Raw genomic sequence first — 27,413 nt, 5'->3', positions numbered from 1 at the left:
CACCTTAATTTCCGCACCTTTTACTCTACTTCAAGTTACTAACTTGAGCGTTGGAGGCGGAGCACCATCCAACTGGTGTCTCCGTTAATTTTGCAGATACAGAGCCGGCAGGATCAGTCTTCGAGTTGTAACTCTCCCGAGGGACAAAAAACCCCAAAACATTTGGCGCCGTCTGTGGGGAGAGTACCTCAAGATGGTTCAAAACTCTGTACCGATTCTCAATTCTACCTCTCTACGTCCGGGTACCCAGACGGGTAACTTGGATGACTTGCAACCGGTTATTCAACCGGTCGGGTTCGAAATCCCCCAGGAACTCGGTGTCCTTGCATGAGAGTCGGACAGGCGGTAAAACCGTCAACACCGAACCTCAGCTGATGATAGGGTCTATACCATACGCACCTCAGGCGCAATATGGGCAATATGGCCTCCAGTTCATGCAGCCACCTCCTTTTGGAGGTCAGGCGGCATATACTCCTGCCCAGCCGCTGGACTGGCAGCTTCGGCTAATGAGGCTAGGCGAACAGCCGTCTGCCTTTGCAGCCAATATAACCGAGGCGACTCAGCCGACCAAGGTTAAGAATGTTTTGGTGGGCACCTATGATGGTACCACCAACCCGGAAGACCACCTGATGGCATATACCAACCTCATGTGCTTACAGGGGTGGGACGATGCCACCTGGTGTCGTTGTTTCCCGGCTACACTGAAGGGCATTGCCCAGCAGTGGTTTGGCAACTTGCCAGCTGGTTCTGTTGATAGCTTCAAGAGGCTAGCCTTCTTGTTTGCTACCAACTTCTCAATGAACATTCCTGCCAAGAAAACGAGCCTTGATTTGAGCACCGTTAGGCAGGGTGAGAGAGAAGGGCTACGCGCCTATGTCAGGCGGTTCAACCTAGTTAGAATACAGATCCAGGGGCTGTCTGACGAGGTAGCATTCACAGACTTTTTCAAGGGTCTGAGAGACGGGTCGGCTTTTAAGTTCGACCTTGTCAGAAAAGGGGCATTTACGCTACAGGCGGCCCTGAGGGAGGCGGAAAGCTATATACAGGCTACCGACCTCTGCACGCCTGGTGGCCAGTCAGACTCCAAGAAGTCTGACAAACAGAGAGACAGCCGGCCAGCTCAGCCGGGTAATAAAAAAGAAAAGAGCGGAAAGAGAAAAGAAGTCTGGGCGGTCAGCGATTCTGAGCAGCCGTCCCAGAAGAAGAAGAAAGAGGTTAAACCGTACGTCCCCAAGTACGAGTTTAACAAAGACCGCAACTCCATCCTCATGGAGGTAAAGGACCGGCTGTCCATTGAGAAGCCGAATCCAATGAAGAGCTCCGTCCAGTCACGGAACAAAAATAAATATTGCCAGTTCCATGAGGAGGTTGGCCATGACACCAACGACTGCTTTAGTCTGCAGCGGACGTTGGACCGTCTGGCTGACAAAGGGCTTTTAAAGTCCTACATTTCTAAGTCCCCAGTCGGGGCAAAAAAAAAGAGCGAGGGTCAGTCCTCCAAGGCTACCCAGCCGGCTAGTAGTTCGGATACAGATAAGGATCCGGTCTACACTATAGCAGGCGGATTTTCATGTGGTGGCCCTACCATCCGGGGCACCAAGAGCCATCTTCGAAAGATGGACAAGGATGATGATGAGCAGGCGTCTGCCTCCTCCACCTTCCCAGACGTCCTCATAACTGAGAAGGACAGGGGCAGCGTCCGCCGTCCGCATGACGACCCGGTCGTCATTGAATGTAAGGTTGCCAACCAGCTGGTTGGACGGATCCTTATTGACACCGGCAGCTCGTCGGACATCATCAGCCTCCGGTGCCTGCAGAAGCTGAAGTACAACTCCAGCAGCATGCATCCGGTTACCCACCCCTTGGTTGGTTTTGGGGGTGGGATGGTCTACCCAGCCGGCAGAATTGATTTGCCCATCCGGCTGGGAGAAAAAGGCCAGGGACGGCATGTTGTCGTCAGGTTCTTGGTCGTGGAGGAGTTGACCGCCTACAATATTATCCTTGGTAGGCCAACCCTCAACGAAACCAAGGAGGTGATCATCCCGTCTCTCATGCTTGTCAAGTATGAGCGGGATGATGGCTCTGTTGGTTCCCTGAACGGGGATCAGAAGACGGCTCGGGAGTGTTATCTCTCAACCGTTAAAGATACTGTGGCCTCAGACGGCCAAGGGAAGGAACCAATAGACCTTGACGCTGTCAAGGATGCCAACCCCGCCCCACCAGCCGTTGGTAAGAAGAGAAAAGCGCCTCTGCTGGTGGAGGTGAAAAAAGAGAAAAAATAGCAATCACTGGCCGGCGAACGGTCAGACGAGCTCCGTCCCCAACCGGCTGGAGAACACATTGATCTCGTTCTGGACGACAGCCGTCCAGAGCGGACGGTGAAGGTTGGGACGGCTGCTAATGCTGCTCTGGGTGCAGACTTGCACCTTCTGCTGAAAGAATTCAAAGACATCTTTGCCTTTGAAGTGGAAGAGATGCCAGGCGTCAGCCCGGATCTCGCTGTCCACAAACTCGCCGTGGATCCCAAAAAGAAGCCCACCCGGCAAAAGAAAAGAAACCATGGCGAGGAAAGAAGTCAGGCGGCAGCTGCCGAAATCAAAAAGCTGCTAGACGCCAGGATCATTCGGCCCTGCAATTTCCCCGACTGGGTGGCCAATGTGGTCCTTGTTAAGAAACCGAATGGGACCTGGCGCATGTGTGTTGATTACACAGACCTCAACAAGGCGTGTCCAAAGGACAGTTACCCGCTTCCAAAGATCGACAGTCTGGTCGACTCTACAGCCGGTCACGCCTTGATGAGCTTCATGGATGCCTACTCCGGCTTCCATCAGATACCCCTCTGGAAAAAAGATCAAGAGAAGACGGCCTTCGTCACTGATTTGGGGTTATTCGGTTATACTGTGATGCCGTTTGGCTTGAAGAATGCGCCTGCCACCTTCCAACGAATGATTAATACGGTCTTCATCAATCAACTTGGGAGGAATGTGGAGGCGTACATTGATGACATGATAGTCAAATCCAAGCAACAGGCGGATCACCTTGCTGATCTCCGAGAAACATTCACCACCCTCAGGCGGCATAAGGTCATGTTAAACCCCAAGAAATGCGTCTTTGGTGTTGAGTCTGGGAAGTTTCTCGGATTCCTGATTGATCAAAGGGGGATAGAGGCTAACCCCGAAAAGATACAGGCGGTAATTGACATGAAGTCACCCCGTTCTGTCAAGGAAGTCCAGAGGCTGACTGGTTGCCTAGCCGCCTTGGGGAGGTTCCTCAGCCGGTCAGGTGACAAATGCCTTTACTTCTTCCAAGCAATCAGGAAGAAAACCAGGTTTGAATGGGGAGACAATGCTGAGACGGCATTCCAGAAGCTAAAAGAGCATTTGCACTCTCTGCCTAGGTTGGTCAGTCCTCTACCTAGGGAGACGTTGTATATGTATTTGGCCGTCTCAGACCATGCTCTCAGTGCCGTTCTCCTTGCTGAGCGAGACGGCGTTCAGCTCCCGGTTTACTTCATTAGCCATGTTCTTAAAAATGCTGAACTCCGGTACCCCCTGGTTGAAAAATTTGGCTTTGCTTTGTACATGGCATTCAAAAGATTGAAGCCTTACTTTCTGGCTCATCCGGTGGTAATTTACACCGACCAGCCACTCAAGCGGCCAATGTCTACCTTGGAGTCATCCGGAAGAATGCTAAAATGGGCTATTGAAATGCAAAGTCTTGAAATCATTTACGAACCAAGAAAGGCAGTGAAAGGTCAGGCGTTTGCCGACTTCATTGTGGAAATGACCCGTCCGGTGGCTCCGGATAATCTTGATCAGGTTTGGAAAGTGTATGTAGACGGGAGTTCTACGAAGAACGGCTGTGGTGCAGGCGTAATTTATGAGTCTCCTGAAGGGGACAGATATGAGTATGCACTACGGTTCAATTTTCAGGCCTCAAACAATGAGGCGGAATATGAAGCCTTGCTAGCCGGAATCCGAATGTGTAAGGCGGCAGGGGCAACAAAAATTAACGCCTACTCAGATTCGCAGTTGGTCGTTAGCCAGTATCAGGGAGCATATGAGGCAACTCACCCGGCTATGATCAAATATCTTCAGGCGGTCAAAGAAGAGGCTGGGTCACTTGAGGAGTTCCAGCTGAATCAAGTGCCCAGGTCTGACAATAACCAGGCGGATGCGCTATCGAAGCTTGCATCTTCCGCCTGCCATGATACGCCTCGGTCAGTCTTCTGGGAAGTACTTGAAAAAAGAAGCATCTTTGAAGATCCTATTGGAGTCCTAGACCGAAGCTACACCTGGATGGATGGCATCCGGGCGTACCTCTCAGACGGCACGCTCCCTGATTCGCCACAGGAGGCAGCCGTTCTGAAAAAGCGAGCTGCAAGCTTTGAGTTAAGAAATGGAGAACTCTTCAAGGCGGGGTTTCTTAAGCCTCTATTGAAGTGTGTAACTCCAGAGAAGGGGAAGGAAGTTCTCGAAGACTTGCACTCGGGGTTCTGCGCCTCCCACATAGGCGGCAGATCTCTAGCCGTCAGAGCCAGACGGCAATACTTTTGGCCTACTCTAGAGGCAGACGCCAAAGAATTGGTGAGAAAATGTGACAAGTGCCAGAAATTTGGCAAACTTATTCACCGCCCGGCTACTGATCTGACGGTCATCCATAGCCCAATTCCGTTTGCAAAATGGGGCATGGACATTTTAGGTCCTTACACGCCTGCACCAGGCGGTAAGCGTTATATCTTGGTGGCTGTGGATTACTTCACCAAGTGGGTAGAGGCTGAGGCGGTAAAGAATATCAAGACATCAGACGTCATTTCCTTCATCTGGAAGAATGTCATCACCCGGTATGGGGTACCTATGTCCATGGTGTTTGATAATGGCCCTCAGTTTGAGACGCCTCAGCTAAAAACTTGGTTGGGAGATCAAGGGATCTCAACCTGTTTCGCATCAGTCGGCCGTCCCCAAGCAAACGGCCAAGTTGAAGCCTTCAACAAGCTGATCTCAGACGGCATAAAGAAGAAAATTGAAAGAGTCGGTGGCTTATGGGCTGAGGAATTAATCCATGTCCTATGGGCCATCCGGACAACAGCAAAGGGGTCAACCGGAGAAACCCCATTTCTCATGGTTTACGGTGCTGAAGCCGTCTTTCCCATTGAACGCTATGAGCAGACTCTCAGAGTCATGTTATATGATGAAGAGGCAAACTGGGAGGCAATGCGCCTGGCATTGGATTCACTTCCAGAACGTAGGGGCAATGCCGCCTTGCGTCATGAGATTTACCGTCTAAGAATGACAAGAGCCTACAACAAGAGAGTACATAGGCGTCCCTTGAAAGTGGACGACCTAGTGTTACGGAAAATGGAGGCAACCGGTAGGGCTAATGAGCTTGGAAAGCTAACTCCTAATTGGGAAGGCCCCTACCGGATTTATGAAGAAGTAAGAGACGGCACCTATCGCCTGGAAACTCCAGACGGCAGGCGCCTGCCTAGAACTTGGAATGTAGATAATTTGAAAAAATACTACTTCTGAGATTTTGTAAATTTTGTAAACAAGAAGCACATTAATGAGAAGTTGCTTTCTGTTATCATATTTTGTTTCCCGTCTGAACCCAGACGGGTCACCTGTTTGAGAAGTTCTTGGAAATTGAATTAACGTCTGATTGACGAAGAGGCCAATGGCCAGATAAGTAAGCTAAGCATAGACACGCTTAGTGGCTATACAACCGGTCTATAACAAGACCAGAGGCCAATGGCCGGATGGCTACTTCGACCTAAATTCGCCTGTCCCAACATGGACAAAGGCGTCCGGCGACACCCCTCCGGGTGCAATCGTCACAGAGAGAAGCCAACCTGCTTACTCTACGTACCTATGCAAGCGGCCACAATTGGATGGCTGAATCAGCCATCCATAGCCGTCTGACCTGAGCAATCTCAGGAACGACCAAGTTTTGATCACCGAATGTCCACAGGACATCAGCCGGTGACCGACTGAAGTTCCTACTTAGATTACTTTTTGAAATTATACAAGTCCCCCCAATGGGGTAGAAGGACATTGAAAGTATAATTGGATTACAATCACCCCAGGCGGCATTTGCCTCCTTGCACCATGAAGGGTCAGGCGGCCATTTGCCTCCTGCCCCCAGGCGGCGTTTGCCTTCCTGCACCATGAAGGGTCAGGCGGCCATTTGCCTCCTGCCCCCAGGCGGCATTTGTCTCCTACCCCCAGGCGGCATTTGCCTTCCTGCACCATGAAGGGTCAGGCGGCCATTTGCCTCCTGCCCCCAGGCGGCATTTGTCTCCTACCCCCAGGCGGCATTTGCCTCCCTGCACCATGAAGGGTCAGGCGGCCATTTGCCTCCTGCCCCCAGGCGGCATTTGCCTCTTGCCCCCAGGCGGCATTTGCCTCTTGCCCCCAGGCGGCATTTGCCTCCTGCCCCCAGGCGGCATTTGCCTTCCTGCTCCATGAAGGGTCAGGCGGCTCTATTTGCCTCCCTACCCTGTCAATGCAGACGACCACCATTGGACGGCTAAATCAGCCATCCATAGCCGTCTGACCTGAACAGTAAGAAAAAGAGCAAGTTTCGGACCCCGGATGTCTAAGGACATCAGTCGGAGACCGGCTGCATTTCTTAGCGTTTTTTTTTTTTAAAAAAAAATTGTACACATCCTCATTCGGGGCAAAGAGTTGTACAATGGCTATATGAAGTCTACTAAGACGGAAAACACCGTCTAGTTAGACGCTGAAACGCCTGTTAATGTACGGCTGTGTACTTGGTTTGGGGCAATCACTACTGTGATTGATTGACTTACAGACATATCATGCTCTTTATAGCATCAGACGTCCCCAAGTCAATCAACCGACTCCACCTGGAACCAACCACACAGCAGTCCAGGGGCAAGGTCAGCCGCATACTTTTGATAAGTTAGGCAGAAAAAATTGCAAATGCAAAATTTTTTTAAGTGCAAACACATGCGCAAAGTTATAAAACCGACTCAGTCGGTTGCATTCATTGAACTTTCCACCCAGCCAAACGGCTGGGATGGATCAATTGTTTGATAAACCCGGCTCCTCAGCCGGTAAAGAGACAAGAATACTCGGCACGCAGGCCGGAAAAGAAAATTGTTTGGCATACAGCCGCAGAAAAAAGTAAAAAAAAAAGAGAAGACTTGGCACTCAGCCGCTTAAATCATTGGCCTGCAGGCGGCCCATCCTGGTTCTCCTCGCCATCATCCACGATTTCAACCTCTGGAGCCTCTGGATCTTCAGGCTCAGGTTGTTCCGTCTCAGCCCAGGCGAGGAAGGACTCCGGCTCTGGCTCACCTTTCTCTCTCAAGTAGATGACCTCGTCTGCATACTTGTGAGCCATGGCCCAGATGCCATAATCCTTTCCAGGATTCAAGGCATCCCAGGCGATCTTCATCATAGCCTCATTATCGGCAGCCATCTCAGCAACCAGACGGTTTTGCTCCGCCTGGAGGGTTGCTCGAAAGTTCTCTTGAGCTTTGGCTGCCGCCTCCTCCATCTTGGCCACTTTGCTCTTCAGATCAGCATTCTCTGAAGAGACTCCTTGAAGAGCCTGGAGGCTTTCTTGGGCCTTCTGGAGGTCCTCCCTAAGTTTAGGGAGATCCACCTCCGCCTGCTTCTGGGCCGTCTCTGCAGCCTCAGCCTTCTCTTTGACCGCCTGCAGTTCCGCTTCCAGCTCTTGAATCTTAGCCGCCTGCGTCATTTCTGTTGCTTTAGTTTCAAGTTCGTTAAGTATGGAGGAATGCAAAGCGACATCAGTGGCAGTGGAGGCGGACTGCTTTGCCCGTCTTACCTCTTCCCGTTTGCGGGTGTAGGGACGCTTGAGCCCGTCTACCCGCAGCAAGGCCTGCAAATTAAACAAGGTTAAGGAGGCAGGCGGAGCAGAAAACAGAAAAGTTATTGAAAATGGCTAAGTACATTACCTCAGCCAGAAGGGAAAGGATACGTTCAAGATTGAACGTCTCAATCCCAGGGATAGCATCCTTATCCCGTTTGCCTACAGCGTCCAGCATGGCCCTGGCATGCCTCTGGACGTCTGGCCAGCGAGGCGATTGATCTGCATCACAATCAGCGTCAGACTGAGTTACTAAAGCAGCGCCTATCTGGTTCCGACCGTCTGAGGATGACGTCTGCTGGGAGTGTGATTTCACTCGCAGCGGCCATCCCAGCTCAGGCGGAGATTCAAAGGGGTTCTTACCTGCAGAGCCGGCCAGGCGGGAGCCGCTGGCAGCCGTTGAGAGCCCCCCGGTTGCAGGAAGAGGCTGGGCCAAGTCAAGGCCAATGGAGCCTGACACTTGCTCCTTCCTCCCTCCAATCCTCATTTGCCTCCCAGGCGGAGCAGTAGGAGTAGCAAAGGAGGCGGCCTTCTTGGAGGACTTGCTGGGGTTAGAGACGGGGGTCTCCTCCCTGGCCCGTTTGAGGTTCCTCTCAAACGTCTTGTCCACCTTGCCTCCCTGAAAAAATTATAACTTAATGTCAGCAGACGGAATGAGGAAACTGTGAAAGTTAACTCACAAAGTAGGTCAGGCGTTACCTTAGCCCTGAGGTCTCGCGCCTGGGCCTCCGCCAAGTCACGGCGGATCTGCGCTGAAGACCGTCTGGGTGTCTTCTCTTCAGGCAACATGTTTAATGCTTCTTCTGCAAGATCAGACGGGAAAGCAGTTAGAACATTATCAAGAAATTAATTTCCGATACAAAAGTACTGCAGACGGAGGTGAGTCAGGCGCATACGTCTATCAAACATGTGCCCTAGCCCGCAGGCGGCTAGGAAGCACTCGTCCCTGAGCCAGGCGCTCTTGGGGATCCAGTTCTTCGGGACCTTTATTGTTTCCCCGGTTGACAGGGTTGCGTCTGTGAGGCCGAAGAGATCAGCCTCAATTATCTTTTCAAAATCCTCATCCGGGATTCGAGGAAGGCAGCACTTCCGACCCATAAGGTCGGGCTTCTTATTGTACAGGCGGAGTTCATAGTTCTCCCGCCTGGTAGGAGCCGTGCACAGGTAGAACCTGTGCTTCCAGCCGTCAAATTTGGAGACCTTATCCAAGGTCATCATGTATTGGGGAAACGTGGTCAGAGTGTACCACGCTCTATACCCGCCTGGGGTACGACTGAGATAGTGCATCTTGGCGAATGCTTCCCAGCCGGGGTGAACCCCTTGGAATTCGCAGGCGGCAACATACCCCAGAATGTTTGCCCAAGAATTGGGGGTAAGTTGCCAGACTCCGAGGCCGTAGCCTCTCAAGATCGACTTCACCGCCTGGTGAAGGGGGAAGCGGAGACCCGCCTTGAACGTTGCTTCATAACAGCCGAAGTAGCCGTTTGCATTGCGTTCAGAGTCTTCCCAGGAAATGGTGCCGTCTGGGGGAGGCACCCTTATACTCCACCCGTCTCCCATTGGGTGGGCCTTCAAGAAATTTTTGAGACCCTTCTCCATAAGGTCAATATCTTTTGAGGAGACGTGGATTCTAAAGGGGTCATCTTTCTCTTTCCACGTCTTCCTCTCTTCTTCCTCACTATCGTCAAGCGGGGGAAGATCATCACTGCTTTCAGAAGAGGGGATGTTAAGAATATCTCTCGCCTCCTCCCCTGACAAAGAAACTGAAGCTGAGGCGGCTTCCTCACCGCCTTGGTTATTGTCCTCTTCCCCGCTTTGGTCACACTCCTCCAAAAAGGAATCAGGGGGAGTTGGGGGGCCGCGCGGAGGGGATCTCTCCGGAGCCGTCTGGTGTCCAGAGCCAGACGTCTCCCCCTCAGACGTTTGATCGCCTGAGTCATCGCTTCTGTAATTTGGATATCGTGCCGTCTGCTTAATCCGAGCCATTGTGTCCTGCACAGACGCGCAGATGGTCGGAATCCAAGCATGAGGGTGGTCCCAACACCCAGAGACGGCACTACCAGTCCTAGACTCAGCCGTCCCTGGTGAACGGCTGGATTCTACCCTAGGTTGTGCCGTGTGCATTGGTGATGAATCCATTTATTGCAAGGAATATATACAAACGGAAAAATGAAAAAAGAGCTGAAAGAGTCAGAGACGGTACCTTTAGATTTGATATCTGAAGGTAGACGGTTCCGCCTGTGTTGGTGCGGCTGAGTTCTTCGAATTTGCGCCTGACTCAGACGGATGACTTCTGTTCTCTCTTTCAAGATTCTAAGTTAACTCTGAAATTTTGGCAAGGCGTAGCAAAATTATGAGGGTCAAACGGCTATATAAAGAGGGTAAATGAAGGGGTACTCCCGTAATTTACCCAGAAGGTGAACAGTAGTTTTTTGGCGGTAAATTTACCATCATTCAGCGAGTGACATGTGTCACAGATGCCACGCGGATTGCCACGTCACATCTGTGAGGGGCAAATGTTTAGGGTATTTTTACCCCGCCATGTGGCCTAATCGGAGGGCGACACGTGTCAGCCCAAGGATAGTCCAAAGTGGACCATTCCCCGCTTGACACGTGTCATCCCAGATATTTGGGAAAATATCGGCCTTCAGGCCCAAATCCCGAGAAAGCCGTAGAACGGCGCAGCCCACCAATGATTAGGGTTTGATACCCTAATCAGGGGCGCAATTCCCAAGGACCCTATAAATAGGGAGATTCCCCTCTTTTGGAGGGGACGTTGATATTTTAAGGTATTCATTGCAAACCGTCCCTTTGATAGAGACAACTGAGCTTGGAATCCAAGCAGATCCCCACCTTAATTTCCGCACCTTTTACTCTACTTCAAGTTACTAACTTGAGCGTTGGAGGCGGAGCACCATCCAACTGGTGTCTCCGTTAATTTTGCAGGTACAGAGCCGGCAGGATCAGTCTTCGAGTTGTAACTCTCCCGAGGGACAAAAAACCCCAAAACAACTTTCATTTGATTCAAAAAGCTTTATTCGAATGCGTTTAACTTTCATTTGACTCAATTAGCTTTGTTGAATGCATTTGACTTTCATTTGATTCAAAAAGCTTTGTTTGAATGTGTTTGACTTTCATTTGACTCCATTAGCTTTGTTGAATGTGTTTGACTTTCATTTGCTTCAATTAGCATTGTGGAATGCAATTGACTTTTATTTGATTCATAAAGCTTTGTTTGAATGCATTTGACTTTCATTTGATTCTAAAAGCTTTGTTGAATGTGTTTGACTTTCATTTGACTCAATTAGCTTTGTTGAATGCATTTGGCTTTCATTTGATTCAAAAAGCTTTGTTTGAATGTGTTTGACTTTCATTAGACTCAATTAGCTTTGTTGAATGTGTTTGACTTTCATTTGACTCAATTAGCATTGTGGATTGCAATTGACTTTCATTTGATTTAAAAAGCTTTGTTTGAATGTATTTCACTTTCAGATGATTCTAAAAGCTTTGTTTGAATGTGTTTGACTTTCATTTGACTCAATTAGCTTTGTTGAATGTGTTTGACTTTCATTTGCTTCAAATAGCATTGTGGAATGCAATTGACTTTCATTTGATTCAAAAAGCTTTGTTTGAATGTATTTGACTTTCATTTGATTCTAAAAGCTTTGTTTGAATGTGTTTGACTTTCATTTGACTCAATTAGCTTTGTTGAATGTGTTTGACTTTCATTTGCTTCAATTAGCATTGTGGAATGCAATTGACTTTCATTTGATTCAAAAAGCTTTGTTTGAATGTATTTGACTTTCATTTGATTCTAAAAGCTTTATTGAAAGTGTTTGACTTTCATTTGACTCAATTAGCTTTCTTTAATGCATTTGACTTTCATTTGATTCAAAAAGCTTTGTTTGAATGTGTTTGACTTTCATTTGACTCAATTAGCTTTGTTGAATGTGTTTGACTTTCATTTGACTCAATTAGCATTGTGGAATGAAATGGACTTTTATTCGATTCAAAAAGCTTTGTTTGAATGTATTTGACTTTCATTTGATTCTAAAAGCTTTATTGAAAGTGTTTGACTTTCATTTGACTCAATTAGCTTTCTTTAATGCATTTGACTTTCATTTGATTCAAAAAGCTTTGTTTGAATGTGTTTGACTTTCATTTGACTCAATTAGCTTTGTTAAATGCATTTGACTTTCATTTGATTCAAAAAGCTTTGTTTGGATGTGTTTGACTTTGATTAGACTCAATTAGCTTTGTTGAATGTGTTTGACTTTCATTTGACTCAATTACCATTGTGGAATGCAATTGACTTTCATTTGATTCAAAAAGCTTTGTTTGAATGTATTTCACTTTCATTTGATTCTAAAAGCTTTGTTTGAATGTGTTTGACTTTCATTTGACTCAATTAGCTTTGTTGAATGTGTTTGACTTTCATTTGCTTCAATTAGCATTGTGGAATGCAATTGACTTTCATTTAATTCAAAAGGCTTTGTTTGAATGTATTTGACTTTAATTTGATTCTAAAAGCCTTGTTGAAAGTTTTTAACTTTCATTTGACTTAATTAGCTTTGTTTAATGCATTTTGTTTGGGGTATTTTTACCCTTGACAAATGGACCAATGAGGAGGTGCCACGTGTCAGAGGCTGGCAGGTCACCCTTGACCAATGCCCAGCTGACACGTGGCCTCTCCAGATACTCCCTTAGAGTTGCGTTCTTCAAGGGCCCAATTCCCCAAAAATCCGCTATTTGGCGGCGCAGCCCATCAGTCCTAGGTTAAAATAACTTAGGAAGGGGCACTTTTCCCAAGGACCCTATAAATAGGGAGATATTCCCCCAAAATGGGGGATATTCAGAAATTTACTATCATTTATTACATCCTACTCTCTCATCAGAGAACCCCTGAGCTTGGAATCCAAGCAGATCCCCACCTAAATTTTCGCACTTTTTATTCTCCTTCAAGTTACTAACTTGAGCGTTGGAGGCGGAGCACCACCCAACCGGTGTCTCCGTTGTTTTTGCAGGTACAAAGTCAGCAGGACCAGTCTTCGAGTTGTAACTCTCCCGAGGGACAAAAACACCCAAAACATTTGGCGCCGTCTGTGGGGAGAGTACCTCAAGATGGTTCAAAATTCTGTACCAATTCTCAATTCTACCTCTCTACGTCCGGGTACTCAGACGGGTAACCCAGAAGACTTGCAACCGGTAACTCAGCCGGTAGGGTTTGAAATCCCTCAGCCTCCACCTCAGCCTCAGCTAGAGGTATTCACAGAGGAGGAGGAAGAAGAAGAAGACAATGATGTGGAGACCTATATGACTAAAGATGGTTCTCTCATCTCTAAATCCATCCGTTCCAGAGACCATCTGGAACGAAATCTGGATCAGGCGGGCCCAAGCCGGCCCCCTGGGAGGTCAGACGGGGAAACCCGGAAGACCAGAGGAGAAGCTCCAGTCACCCGGAACGAGCTCATGAAATTCATGAACTCCTTCAAGGGTGAAATCAAGAAGATGATCAACAACAAGGCAAGCTCTTCTAAGAGTCAGCCGGCTAAAAAGACTCCCAATGATGGGAAGAAGAAGAAGCCGGTCAAGGACAGGCAGCCAACTCCCCATCCAAAGGAGAAGGCAGCCGCAACACTTGACTGGTCTAAGATTCTGATGCCCCGGCGACCCCAGCCGGAGGCTAGAAAAGCGTCCACCTTCGATGCTAGAGAAGTCATCAATCGAAGGAGGCAGCAGCAGTCTGAGTCAGCTTCTACCTCAAGCTTTCCAGACAGCTTCAAGGAAGCTTCTGCAAGGAACTCTGTGTCCTTACACGAGAGTCGGACAGGTGGTAAATCCGTCAACACCGAACCTCAGCTAATGATAGGGTCTATGCCATACGCGCCCCAGGCACAGTATGGGCAATATGGCCTCCAATTCATGCAGCCACCTCCATTCGGAGGTCAGGCGGTATATACTAATGTCCAGCCACTAGACTGGCAGCTCCGGCTGATGAGGCTAGGCGAACAGCCGTCTGCCTTTGCAGCCAATATAACCGAGGCGGCTCAGCCGGCCAAGGTTAAAAACATTTTGGTTGGTGCTTATGACGGAACCACCAACCCTGAAGATCACCTGATGGCATACACCAACCTAATGTGTTTACAAGGTTGGGACGATGCCACCTGGTGCCGTTGTTTTCCGGCTACATTGAAGGGCATTGCCCAGAAATGGTTTGGCAACTTGCCAGCCGGATCTGTTGACTGCTTCAAGAAGCTAGCCTTCTTGTTTGCCACCAACTTCTCAATGAACATCTCTGCTAAGAAAACAAGTTTAGACTTGAGCACCATTAAGCAGGGAGAGAGAGAAGGGCTACGCTCATATGTCAGACGGTTCAACATGGTCAGAATTCAGATCCAGGGGCTGTCTGACGAGGTAGCATTCACAGACTTTTTCAAGGGTCTGAGAGACGAGTCGACTTTTAAGTTCGACCTTGTCAGAAAAGGGGCATTTATGCTACAGGCGGCCCTGAGGGAGGCGGAAAGCTATATACAAGCAACCGACCTCTGTACGCCTGGTAGCCTGTCAGACTCCAAGAAGCCTGACAAGCAAAAAGAGAGCCGGTCTGCTCAACCGGCGAAGAAAAAGGAAGAGAGCATGAAAAGAAAAGAAGTCTGGGCGGTCAGTGATTCTGAGCAGCCGTCCCAGAAGAAGAAGAAAGAGTTTAAACCGTACGTTCCGCGGTACGAGTTTAACAAAGATTGTAACTCCATCCTCATGGAGGTGAAGGACCGGCTGTCCATTGAGAAGCCGAATCCACTGAAGAGTTCCGTCCAGTCACGGAACAAAAATAAATATTGCCAATTCCATGAGGAGGTTGGCCATGACACAAACGATTGCTTCAGTTTACAGCGGACGTTGGACCGTCTGGCTGACAAAGGGCATCTGAAGTCCTATATTTCTAAGTCCCCAGCCGGGACAAAGAAGAAGAGCAAGGGTCAGTCCTCTAAGGCTACCCCCCAGCCTGCTAGTAGTTCGGAAACCGACAGGGATCCGGTCTTCACCATAGCAGGCGGATTTTCCGGATGTCCTCATTACTGAGAAGGACAGGGGCAGCGTCCGCCGCCCGCATGACGACCAGGTTGTTATTGAATGCAAGGTCGCCAACCAGCTAGTTGGGCGCATCCTTATTGACACCGGCAGCTCGTCAGACATCATCAGCTTCCGGTGCTTGCAGAAGCTGAAATACAACTCCAGCAGCATGCATCCGGTCACCCACCCTTTAGTTGGTTTTGGGGGTGGGATGGTCTATCCAGCCGGAAGAATTGACCTACCCATCCGGCTGGGTGAGAAGGGCCAGGGACGACATATTGTCGTCAGATTCTTGGTCGTTGAGGAGTTGACTACCTACAACATTATTCTTGGGAGGCCAACCCTCAACGAAGCCAAGGCTGTGATCATCCCTGCTCTCATGCTTATCAAGTATGAGAGGGATGATGGTTCTGTTGGTTCCCTGAACGGGGATCAGAAGACGGCCAGGGAGTGTTACCTCTCAGCCGTCAAAGATACTGTGGCCGCAGACGGCCAAGGGAAGGAACCAATAGACCTTGACAACGTCAAGGATGCTCCTTCACCTCCACCAGCAGCCGGAAAAAAGAGAAAAGCTGCAGAGCTGGTGGTGGTGAAGAAAGAAAAGAAATAGCAATCACTAACCGGTGAACGGTCAGAGGAGCTCCGTCCCCAACCGGCTGGTGAAAGTATTGATCTTGTTCTGGACGACAGCCGTCCAGAGTGAACTGTTAAGGTTGGGACGGTTGCTAATGCTGTTCTGGGTGCAGACTTGCACCTTCTACTGAAAGAATTCAAAGATGTGTTTGCCTTTGAAGTGGAAGAGATGCAAGGCATCAGCCCGGATCTCGCTGTCCACAAGCTCGCCGTGGATCCAAAAATGAAGCCCATCCGGCAAAAGAAGAGAAACCACGGTGAGGAAAGAAGTCAGGCGGCAGCTGCCGAAGTAAAAAAGCTGCTAGATGCCCGGTTCATTCGGCCTTGTAATTTCCCCGACTGGGTGGCAAACGTTGTACTTGTAAAGAAGCCGAATGGTACTTGGCGGATGTGTGTAGATTACACAGATCTCAACAAGGCATGCCCAAAGGATAGTTATCCACTTCCTAAAATCGACAGCCTGGTTGATTCAACAGCCGGCCATGCCTTGATGAGTTTTATGGATGCCTATTCCGGCTTCCATCAGATACCTCTGTGGAAAAAAGATCAAGAAAAGACGGCCTTCGTCACTGATCAGGGGTTATTCTGTTATACTGTGATGCCGTTTGGCTTGAAGAATGCGCCGGCTACGTTCCAACGGATGATTAATACAGTCTTCATTAATCAAATTGGGAGGAATGTAGAGGCGTATATTGATGACATGATAGTCAAATCCAAGCAGCAGGCGGATCACCTTGCTGATCTCCGAGAAACCTTCACCACACTCAGGCGGCATAAGGTTATGTTAAATCCTAAGAAATGCGTCTTTGGTGTTGAGTCTGGGAAGTTTCTCGGATTCCTGATTGATCAAAGGGGGATAGAGGCTAACCCTGAGAAGATACAGGCGGTAATTGACATGAAGTCACCCCGCACTGTCAAGGAAGTTCAGAGACTCACCGGTTGCCTGGCCGCCTTGGGGAGGTTCCTCAGCCGGTCAGGTGACAAATGCCTTTATTTCTTCCAAGCAATCAAGAAGAAGACTAGATTTGAATGGGGGGATGATGCTGAGGCGGCATTAAGAGCACTTGCACTCTTTGCCAAGGCTTGTTAGTCCTTTGCCAAGAGAGAAGTTGTACATGTACCTAGCCGTCTCAGACCATGCTCTCAGTGCCGTTCTCCTTGCTGAACGAGACGGTACGCAGCTCCCGGTATATTTCATAAGCCATGTGTTAAAAAATGCTGAACTCCGGTACCCCATGGTGGAGAAATTTGGTCTTTCTCTATATATGGCCTTCAAAAAATTAAAGCCATACTTTCTGGCACATCCGGTGGTAATCTACACCGGCCAGCCCCTCAAGCGGCCAATGTCCACTCTAGAGTCATCCGGCAGAATGTTGAAATGGTCTATTGAAATGCAAAGTCTTGAAATCTCTTACGAACCAAGGAAAGCAGTGAAAGGTCAGGCGTTTGCCGACTTCATTGTTGAAATGACCCGTCCGGTCCTCCCGGATAATGTTGATCAGGTTTGGAAGGTGTATGTAGATGGGAGCTCTACAAAGAACGGCTGTGGTGCAGGCATTGTTTGTGAATCTCCAGAAGGAGATAGATATGAGTATGCACTACGGTTCAAGTTTCAGGCCTCGAATAACGAGGCGGAGTATGAAGCCCTGCTAGCCGGACTCCGTATGTGTAAGGCAGCAGGGGCAACAAAGATTGACGCCCATTCTGATTCTCAATTGGTTGTTAGCCAGTATGAGGGCACTTATGAAGCGACCCATCCAGCAATGATCAAATATCTTCAGGCTGTCAAAGATGAGGTCGGGACCCTTGAGGAATTCAGATTGAATCAAGTGCCCCGGTCAGATAACCACCCGGCGGATACACTGTCAAAACTGGCATCATCCGCCTGCCATGATACGCCTCGGTCAGTCTTTTGGGAAGTTCTTGAAAAAAGAAGTATTTATGAAGAGCCCATTGGAATTCTGGATCGAAGTTCTACTTGGATGGATGGCATCCAGGCGTATCTTGTAGACGGCACGCTCCCTGATTCACCTCAGGAAGCAGCCGTCATGAAAAAGAGAGCAGCAAACTTTGAGTTGAGGAACGGAGAACTCTTCAAGGCTGGATTTCTCAAGCCCTTGTTGAAATGTGTTACCCCAGAAAAGGGGAAGGAGGTACTCGAAGAGCTGCATGCGGGATTTTGCGCCTCCCACATAAGCGGCAAGTCCCTAGCCGTTAGAGCCAGGCGGCATTATTTTTGGCCTACTCTTGAGGCAGACGCCAAGGAATTTGTGAAGAAATGTGATAAATGCCAGAGGTTTGGCAAGCTAATACATCGCCCGACTACTGCTCTGACGGCAATCCACAGCCCAGTCCCGTTTGCTAAGTGGGGCATGGACATATTGGGTCCTTATACGCCTGCTCTAGGCGGGAAGCGCTATATCTTGGTGGCTGTGGATTACTTCACCAAATGGGTGGAGGCAGAGGTAGTCAAGAATATCAAGACAAAGGATGTCATCTCTTTCATATGGAAGAATATTATCACCCGGTTTGGGGTACCTATGTCTATGGTATTTGACAATGGCCCTCAGTTTTAGACGCCTCAGCTCAAGATTTGGTTAGGAGATCAGGGTATCTCAAGTTACTTTGCCTCAGTCGGCCGTCCTCAAACAAATGGTCAGGTTGAGGCATTTAACAAACTCATCTCAGACGGCATAAAAAAGAAAATTGAAAAAGCCGGTGGTCTTTGGGCTGAAGAGTTAATTCATGTTCTTTGGGCCATCCGGACAACTGCCAAGGGATCAACCGGAGAAACCCCGTTTCTCATGGTATACGAGGCTGAAGCCGTTTTACCCATTGAACACTATGAGCCTACGCTCAGAGTGATGCTCTATGATGAAGAGGCAAATTGGGAGGCCATGCGGCTGGCATTGGACTCCCTCCCGGAACGCAGGGGCAATGCTGCCCTGCGACATGAGATATACCGTCTGAGAATGACACGAGCCTACAACAAAAGAGTGCACAAACGTCCTTTGAAAGTGGACGATTTTGTGTTACGGAAAATGGAGGCAACCGGTAGGGCCAATGAGCTTGGAAAGCTAACTCCTAATTGGGAAGGCCCCTACCGGATCTATGAAGAAGTTAGGGATGGCACATATCGCCTGGAAACCACATACGGTAGACGCCTGCCTAGAACTTGGAATGTAGACAACTTAAAAAAGTACTACTTATGAGTAATGTAAAGTTTTTTGTAACAAGAAGTATTAATGAGAGATGCTTTTTGTTTCATTTATTGTCTTTTTATCCGTCTGGGTTTACCCATACTAATGATGAAAGGTTCAGTAGCAAATTTAATATATGAATAACTTGAGGCCAATGGCCAGATAACTAAGTTTGATACTTAGTATATGAAATCAAAAGTCCATAATGACAAGAGGCTAACAGCCAGATTCTTAAGCTAAGCACAAAACCGTTTAGTGGCTATCAGCCGGTCTACAACAAGACTTGAGGCCAAGGGCCAGATGGTTGTCCATTTTCACAAATTCGTCTATTCCAATATGGATATAGGCGTCCGGCGACACCCCTCCGGGTGCAATCGTCGCAGAGAACAGCCACCTTGCTTGTTCTACATACCCATGCAGGCGGCAAAGATTGAGTGGTTAAAATAGCCAACTCATAGCTGTCTGACCGTGTTATTTCTACTAAGTAATATTTGGTTGTAAGTGCTCCGGCTGCCTACCAGTATCAACCGGAGTACCATCATAAGTTTTTACTTAGTTAAATTTTCTCCAAGTTGCGCACTTTTAGGGCAAACCCTTTTTTGCGTAATGGCTATAAAGAATACCCAGCCGGTTTGATACCGACTGGGTTAAAGGTTGTATGTCTGTCATTTGTCCGGCTGTGTACTTGGTTTGGGGCAATCACTATTGTGATTGATTGCCTTACAAACATCCCATACTCTTTAACAGTATGAGAAGTTTCCAAGGCAATCAATCCTTTCTTAGATTAAAACCAACCACACAGCCGCCCAGGGGCAAGGACAGCCGGATTCGAATCTGCCGCATGCTTTTCATCAGATAGGCAAATCCACAAGTATATATATTGAGTATATATGCAAAAGTGAAAAAATTGAAAAATTGAAAAATTATGCAAGTATAAGAAAACCGACTGGGTCGGTGTACTCCATTAAATAAACTGGCTCAAGGCCAGGAATAATTGTTAACCGGATCCACATCCGGAATACAGAGACAAAGGAAAAATAAAAGTTACATAATTACTCGGCGCACATGCCGGAAAAGCAAAAGGTTGGCATACTGCCATAGAGAAGTAGGGGAGCTATGCTGCTGGCTGTTCCGGCTGGGCTGAAGTCGTTGAAGGAACATCATCCGGAACCACAGCCTCTTCAGGCTGGCTGTCCTTGTTCACTTCCTTTATAATCTCGTCCAGGTCTGGCTCCTCTGTGTCCGAAACCTCAGCACCGTTTTCCAGGGCCCATTCCTTGAAGCGAGCCGGAGCAGGATCCTGGAGAACCTTGCCATCGTACACCTCAGTGGCGTAGTTGTACCTCAGCTTGTAGACTTCAAAGTCTACTTCAGGATAGAGAAGCCCCCAAGCGTATCGGAGGCGGATCTCATTGTCCCGCTCATTCTCTTTGATGAGCAGGGCCTGCTCAGCTTCGAGCTCCTCAGCATGCTTGCCCTTCAGAGTGGCAAGCTCAGCAGTCAGCCGGGACTTGTCTGCCCTTAGGGCAGTGTTCTCCTGATCAGCCCCCTCCAAGGCCTTGAGGTTGGAGCCGGCAATTTTCAGTTTTAGCTCCAAGTCGCTGATCTTGTTGTTGGCTTCGTCATTAGCAGCCGTCAAAGTCCTGACCAGCTCCTCCTGTTTCAACTCGAGGGCTTTAATCTCAACATCAAAATTTATATAGGCATATTCAGCAGAGTTGAGATTGGCTTGAGCCCTTCTCTTGGCATCAGTTACCTCTTCTTGCTTCTTCCGGAAAGGAAATCGGAGCCCATCCACCCGGACCATAACCTGAGCAAGGTCATCCGGGAACCTAAACACTTAACAAAATTGAAAGACAAAATGAAATGAAAAGAAATGAAAAATATAAGGGGAAAGTTTCACTTACCTCCGCCAGCTGCCCCAGAATTTGGTCGAAGTCGACCTCGTGGCGGTTGGGTATGGAGTTCTTCTCCGACTGGGTTAGAGTTCTCACCATCCGTTTGCCAAACCCCGCCAGGTCCGGGGCAGAAGTAGCATCTGCAGCATAAGAAGGACTTGGTGAGAGGCTAGTAGCGTATTTGGCATTCATTCTTTGCCGGCTACTTACAGACCCCCCGGAAGGGTCAGTCATAGTCTTGACGCGCATAAAGTCAAGCGGCCAAGGAATTTCAATCTTACCTTTGGAGTCGACCCTCACCGGCTCCTCCCCTGCGGCTGCAGCACCACCTGCAGCCTTGGATGGCTCGCCATCCTTCGATGCTTCATGAGCATCCGGCTTTTTCTTTGATTTCTCTGAGTTTTCACTCAGAGTTGCCATGGCTTCGGGGCCCTTTCCCCCGGTTGTCTTCCTCCCGGTTTTAGCAGCCGGTTTTTGAAGGTTTTCATCCCCAGGTCTTTTTAGGACCTTTGTCATGGAACGGGGGAGGATGCCAGTTGAAGCCTGCAAAAACACAAGGAAACCATAAGTCATCCGGAATCAAAAGAACTTGGAAAATTTCAAGGGAAGTTGGAATTATCTTACCCCTCCTTTTTTGGCCTCCTTGGCCTCAATGTTGGCCTTCTTGGCCAAAATATTCTCTTTGCGGAGCAGAGCCGTAGATTTTTGAGGGGTCTTAGCCGGATCGACCATTTTCCTTGCTTCCTCTGCAGAAAAACATAAAAGAGTTAGAGCAAGAGAAAGTTCAAAGAAATGAAATTTAAATTGCAGACGGAAGACCGCCGGGTGGGTGAGTGTATCTACCCTTTGGAAACATAGGGCTCAACCCGCAGGCGGACAAGAATTTCTCATCCGCAAAGAAATCCGGGTGGGGGATCCAGTTTCTTGGAACAACTATGTGAGTCCCATCCCCCAAGGGCTCAGTTGTTGTCTTGAAGAGCTTCGGCTCTATTATTTGCTCCCGGGCTTTGGTAGTAAGAGCTGGGCGTACACACTTCTGGCCCACCAAAGCCGGCTCTTTGTTATAGCGCCGGAGAATCTTGTTTATCCTCACTTGAGGGGAGGAGACCAAGTACCACTTATCTTTCCAACCTCCCCACTTGGACACTTTGTCCAAGGTCATCAAATATTCCGGGAGCGTGGAAATAGTGTACCACGCTCCAAATCTGCCTGGGGCACTCTTGAGATAGTGCATATGGGCGAAGGCGGTGAAGCTGGGCTCAATGTCCTGGAGCTCGCAGGCGGCGATATAGCTAAGGATATTGACCCAAGAGTTAGGCGTTAATTGCCACACTCCCAAGTCATATCCCTTCAGGATCTTCCGGATCCCTCTATGAAGGGGAAAGCGGAGGCCGGCTTCTATTACCGCCTCATAGCAGACAAAGTAATTGTCTGCATTGTCAATGTCATCCCCCCAGGCTAAAACAGCATCAGCCGGAGGGACAATGATGTCCCAGTCTTCCCCAAAGGGGTGCCGTTGTTTGAAAGCCTCAAAGCTACTTTCAAGAAGGGCCCTGTCCCCAGGCTTCATCCGGGTTTTAGTAGGATCCGGGTTTGCTTCTTTCTTTGCTGTTTGGCGATAAGCCTCAGCAAGGTTCTCTCCCTCCGCCCCGGATCCTTCCTGCTCCTCAGCCGCTTCTTCAGCTGAGTTACTTTGGTCTGAAGAGGAGGCGGTTTCCTCACCGTCTCCCCTTGAGTCGTTGTTGCTGGAGGTAGACGGGGTGTCCTCAGCTGAGTTACTTTGCTCAGCCGCCTCGTAGTCTTCCTCCCTCACAACTTCACTTGCGGGCACTTCCCTAGTGCGCCGCCTGCTGGGCTTTATAGCCGCCTGCTTAGTTCTAGCCATTGTGTCCTGCACAGACACAGAGAGGGAAGAAGCCGGAGATGAGCAAAGCACTCCAGAAACTCCAGACAAGGCACCCCCGGTTCTAGACTCAGCCGTCCCTGGTGACCGGCTGAACGTCCTAGGCAGTGCCGTGTGTGCAAATGGAGAGTTCATTTTATTTTTTGAAAAGTTAATGTATACAGCCGGAAATGAGTGTATACAGGCTAAAGAAAAAGGAAAAAGAAGGAAACTTAAAGAAGGAAACGGATGGTTACCTTACTTTGAGTTTTGGAAAAATCTGAAAACGGCAAAGCAACCGGTGACCGGGTGACTTCGAAAGAGCACACGGAAATCTTGAACTTGCTTAAACGCAACCGGAATCAGAGCACCTCTCTCTAGAAAACTCTTTTTCTCTCTCTAGAAAGTCAAGATTGTGAAAAGTGAAGAGGAGAAGGAGGGGGGGTAAATCCCTATTTATAGGGGGTGAAACGGCACGAATCCCCGTCACCACTGTCAAAAAATAGCCGTTTTCACTGTTCACCCTTCATGGGCTGACACGTGTCACAGGCGCCACGTGGCCTGCCACGTGCCACCTGTGAGGGGCAAATGTTTGGGGTATTTTTACCCTTGATAAGTGGACCAATGAGGAGGTGCCACGTGTCAGAGGCTGGCAGGTCACCCTTGACCAATGCCCAGCTGACACGTGGCCTCTCCAGATACTCCCTTAGAGTTGCGGCCTTTAAGGGCCCAATTCCCCAAAAATCCGCTATTTGGCGGCACAGCCCATCAGTCTTAGGTTAAAATAACCTAGGAAGGGGCACTTTTCCCAAGGACCCTATAAATAGGGAGATATTCCCCCAAAGTGGGGGACATTCAGAAATTTACTATCATTTATTACATCCTACTCTCTCTCATCAGAGAACCCCTGAGCTTGGAATCCAAGCACATCCCCACCTAAATTTCCGCACTTTTTATTCTCCTTCAAGTTACTAACTTGAGCGTTGGAGGCGGAGCACCACCCAACCGGTGTCTCCGTTGTTTTTGCAAGTACAAAGTCAGCAGGACCAGTCTTCGAGTTGTAACTCTCCCGAGGGACAAAAACACCCAAAACACATTTGACTTTCATTTGATTCAAAAAGCTTTGTTTGAATATGTTTGACTTTCATTAGACTCAATTAGCTTTGTTGAATGTGTTTGACTTTCATTTGCTTCAAATAGCATTGTGGAATGCAATTGACTTTCATTTGATTCAAAAAGCTTTGTTTGAATGTATTTGACTTTCATTTGATTCTAAAAGCTTAGTTGAAAGTGTTTGACTTTCATTTGACTCAACTACCTTTGTTGAATGCATTTGACTTTCATTTGACGTAATTAGCTTTGTTGAATGTTTTTTACTTTCATTTGAGTCAATTAGCATTGTGGAATGAAATTGACTTTCATTTGATTCAAAAAGCTTTGTTTGAATGTATTTGACTTTCATTTGATTCTAAAAGCTTTGTTGAAAGTGTTTGACTTTCATTTGACTCAATTAGCATTGTGGAATTCAATTGACTTTCATTTGATTCAAAAAACTTTGTTTGAAAGTATTTGACTTTCATTTGATTCTAAAAGCTTTGTTGAAAGTGTTTGACTTTCATTTGACTCAATTAGCTTTGTTGAATGCATTTGACTTTCATTTGATTCAAAAAGCTTTGTTTGAATGTGTTTGACTTTCATTAGACTCAATTAGCTTTGTTGAATGCATTTGACTTTTATTTGATTCAAAAAGCTTTGTTTGAATGTGTTTGACTTTCATTAGACTCAATTAGCTTTGTTGAATGTGTTTGACTTTCATTTGACTCAATTAGCATTGTGGAATGCAATTGACTTTTATTTGATTCAAAAAGCTTTGTTTGAATGTATTTGACTTTCATTTTATTCTAAAAGCTTTGTTGAATGTGTTTGACTTTCATTTGACTCAATTAGCTTTGTTGAATGCATTTGGCTTTCATTTGATTCAGAAAGCTTTGTTTGAATGTGTTTGACTTTCATTTGACTTAATTAGCTTTGTTGAATGTTTTTGACTTTCATTTGATTCAATTAGCATTGCGGAATGCAAATGACTTTCATTTGATTCATAAAGCTTTGTTTGAATGTATTAGACTTTCATTTGATCCTAAAAGCTTTGTTTGAATGTGTTTGACTTTCATTTGATTCAATTTGCTTTGATGAATGTGTTTGACTTTCATTTGCTTCAAACAACATTGTGGAATGCAATTGACGTTCATTTGATTCAAAAAGCTTTGTTTGAATGTATTTGACTTTCATTTGATTCTAAAAGCTTTGTTGAATGTGTTTGACTTTCATTTGACTCAATTAGCTTTGTTGAATGCATTTGGCTTTCATTTGATTCAAAAAGCATTGTTTGAATGTGTTTGACTTTTCATTTGACTTAATTAGCTTTGTTGAATGTTTTTGACTTTCATTTGACTCAATTAGCATTGTGGAATGCAATTGACTTTCATTTGATTCAAAAAGCTTTGTTTGAATGTATTTGACTTGCATTTGATTCTAAATGCTTTGTTTGAATGTGTTTGACTTTCATTTGACTCAATTAGATTTGTTGAATGTGTTTGACTTTCATTTGCTTCAATTAGTATTGTTGAATGCAATTGGCTTTCTTTAATTCAAAAAGCTTTGTTTTAATGTATTTGACTTTCATTTGATTGTAAAAGCTTTGTTGAAAGTGTTTGACTTTCATTTGACTCAATTAGCTTTGTTTAATGCATTTACTTTCATTTGATTCAAAAAGCTTTGTTTGACTGTGTTTGACTTTCATTAGACTCAATTAGCATTTTAGAATGTGTTTGACTTTCATTTGACTCAATTAGCATTGTGGAATGCAATTGACTTTCATTTGATTCAAAAAGCTTTGTTTGAATGTATTTGACTTTCAATTGATTCTAAAAGCTTTGTTGAAAGTGTTTGACTTTCATTTGACTCAATTAGCTTTGTTGAATGCATTTTACTTTCATTTGATTCAAAAACCTTTGTTTGAATGTGTTTGACTTTCATTAGACTCAATTAGCTTTGTTGAATGCATTTGACTTTTATTTGATTCAAAAAGCTTTGTTTGAATGTGTTTGACTTTCATTAGACTCAATTAGCTTTGTTGAATGTGTTTGACTTTCATTTGACTCAATTAGCATTGTGGAATGCAATTGACTTTTATTTGATTCAAAAAGCTTTGTTTGAATGTATTTGACTTTCATTTTATTCTAAAAGCTTTGTTGAATGTGTTTGACTTTCATTTGACTCAATTAGCTTTGTTGAATGCATTTGGCTTTCATTTGATTCAGAAAGCTTTGTTTGAATGTGTTTGACTTTCATTTGACTTAATTAGCTTTGTTGAATGTTTTTGACTTTCATTTGATTCAATTAGCATTGCGGAATGCAAATGACTTTCATTTGATTCATAAAGCTTTGTTTGAATGTATTAGACTTTCATTTGATCCTAAAAGCTTTGTTTGAATGTGTTTGACTTTCATTTGATTCAATTTGCTTTGATGAATGTGTTTGACTTTCATTTGCTTCAAACAACATTGTGGAATGCAATTGACGTTCATTTGATTCAAAAAGCTTTGTTTGAATGTATTTGACTTTCATTTGATTCTAAAAGCTTTGTTGAATGTGTTTGACTTTCATTTGACTCAATTAGCTTTGTTGAATGCATTTGGCTTTCATTTGATTCAAAAAGCATTGTTTGAATGTGTTTGACTTTTCATTTGACTTAATTAGCTTTGTTGAATGTTTTTGACTTTCATTTGACTCAATTAGCATTGTGGAATGCAATTGACTTTCATTTGATTCAAAAAGCTTTGTTTGAATGTATTTGACTTGCATTTGATTCTAAATGCTTTGTTTGAATGTGTTTGACTTTCATTTGACTCAATTAGATTTGTTGAATGTGTTTGACTTTCATTTGCTTCAATTAGTATTGTTGAATGCAATTGGCTTTCTTTAATTCAAAAAGCTTTGTTTTAATGTATTTGACTTTCATTTGATTGTAAAAGCTTTGTTGAAAGTGTTTGACTTTCATTTGACTCAATTAGCTTTGTTTAATGCATTTACTTTCATTTGATTCAAAAAGCTTTGTTTGACTGTGTTTGACTTTCATTAGACTCAATTAGCATTTTAGAATGTGTTTGACTTTCATTTGACTCAATTAGCATTGTGGAATGCAATTGACTTTCATTTGATTCAAAAAGCTTTGTTTGAATGTATTTGACTTTCAATTGATTCTAAAAGCTTTGTTGAAAGTGTTTGACTTTCATTTGACTCAATTAGCTTTGTTGAATGCATTTTACTTTCATTTGATTCAAAAACCTTTGTTTGAATGTGTTTGACTTTCATTAGACTCAATTAGCTTTGTTGAATGCATTTGACTTTTATTTGATTCAAAAAGCTTTGTTTGAATGTGTTTGACTTTCATTAGACTCAATTAGCTTTGTTGAATGTGTTTGACTTTCATTTGACTCAATTAGCATTGTGGAATGCAATTGACTTTTATTTGATTCAAAAAGCTTTGTTTGAATGTATTTGACTTTCATTTTATTCTAAAAGCTTTGTTGAATGTGTTTGACTTTCATTTGACTCAATTAGCTTTGTTGAATGCATTTGGCTTTCATTTGATTCAGAAAGCTTTGTTTGAATGTGTTTGACTTTCATTTGACTTAATTAGCTTTGTTGAATGTTTTTGACTTTCATTTGATTCAATTAGCATTGCGGAATGCAAATGACTTTCATTTGATTCATAAAGCTTTGTTTGAATGTATTAGACTTTCATTTGATCCTAAAAGCTTTGTTTGAATGTGTTTGACTTTCATTTGATTCAATTTGCTTTGATGAATG

The sequence above is a fragment of the Chenopodium album genome, chromosome 21 (genome assembly GCF_948465745.1).
Source record: "Chenopodium album chromosome 21, dcCheAlbu1.1, whole genome shotgun sequence".
Classification (NCBI taxonomy): Eukaryota; Viridiplantae; Streptophyta; class Magnoliopsida; order Caryophyllales; family Amaranthaceae; genus Chenopodium; species Chenopodium album.
The sequence above is the reverse complement of the archived record's forward strand: the minus strand, read 5'-3'. Positions refer to the sequence as shown.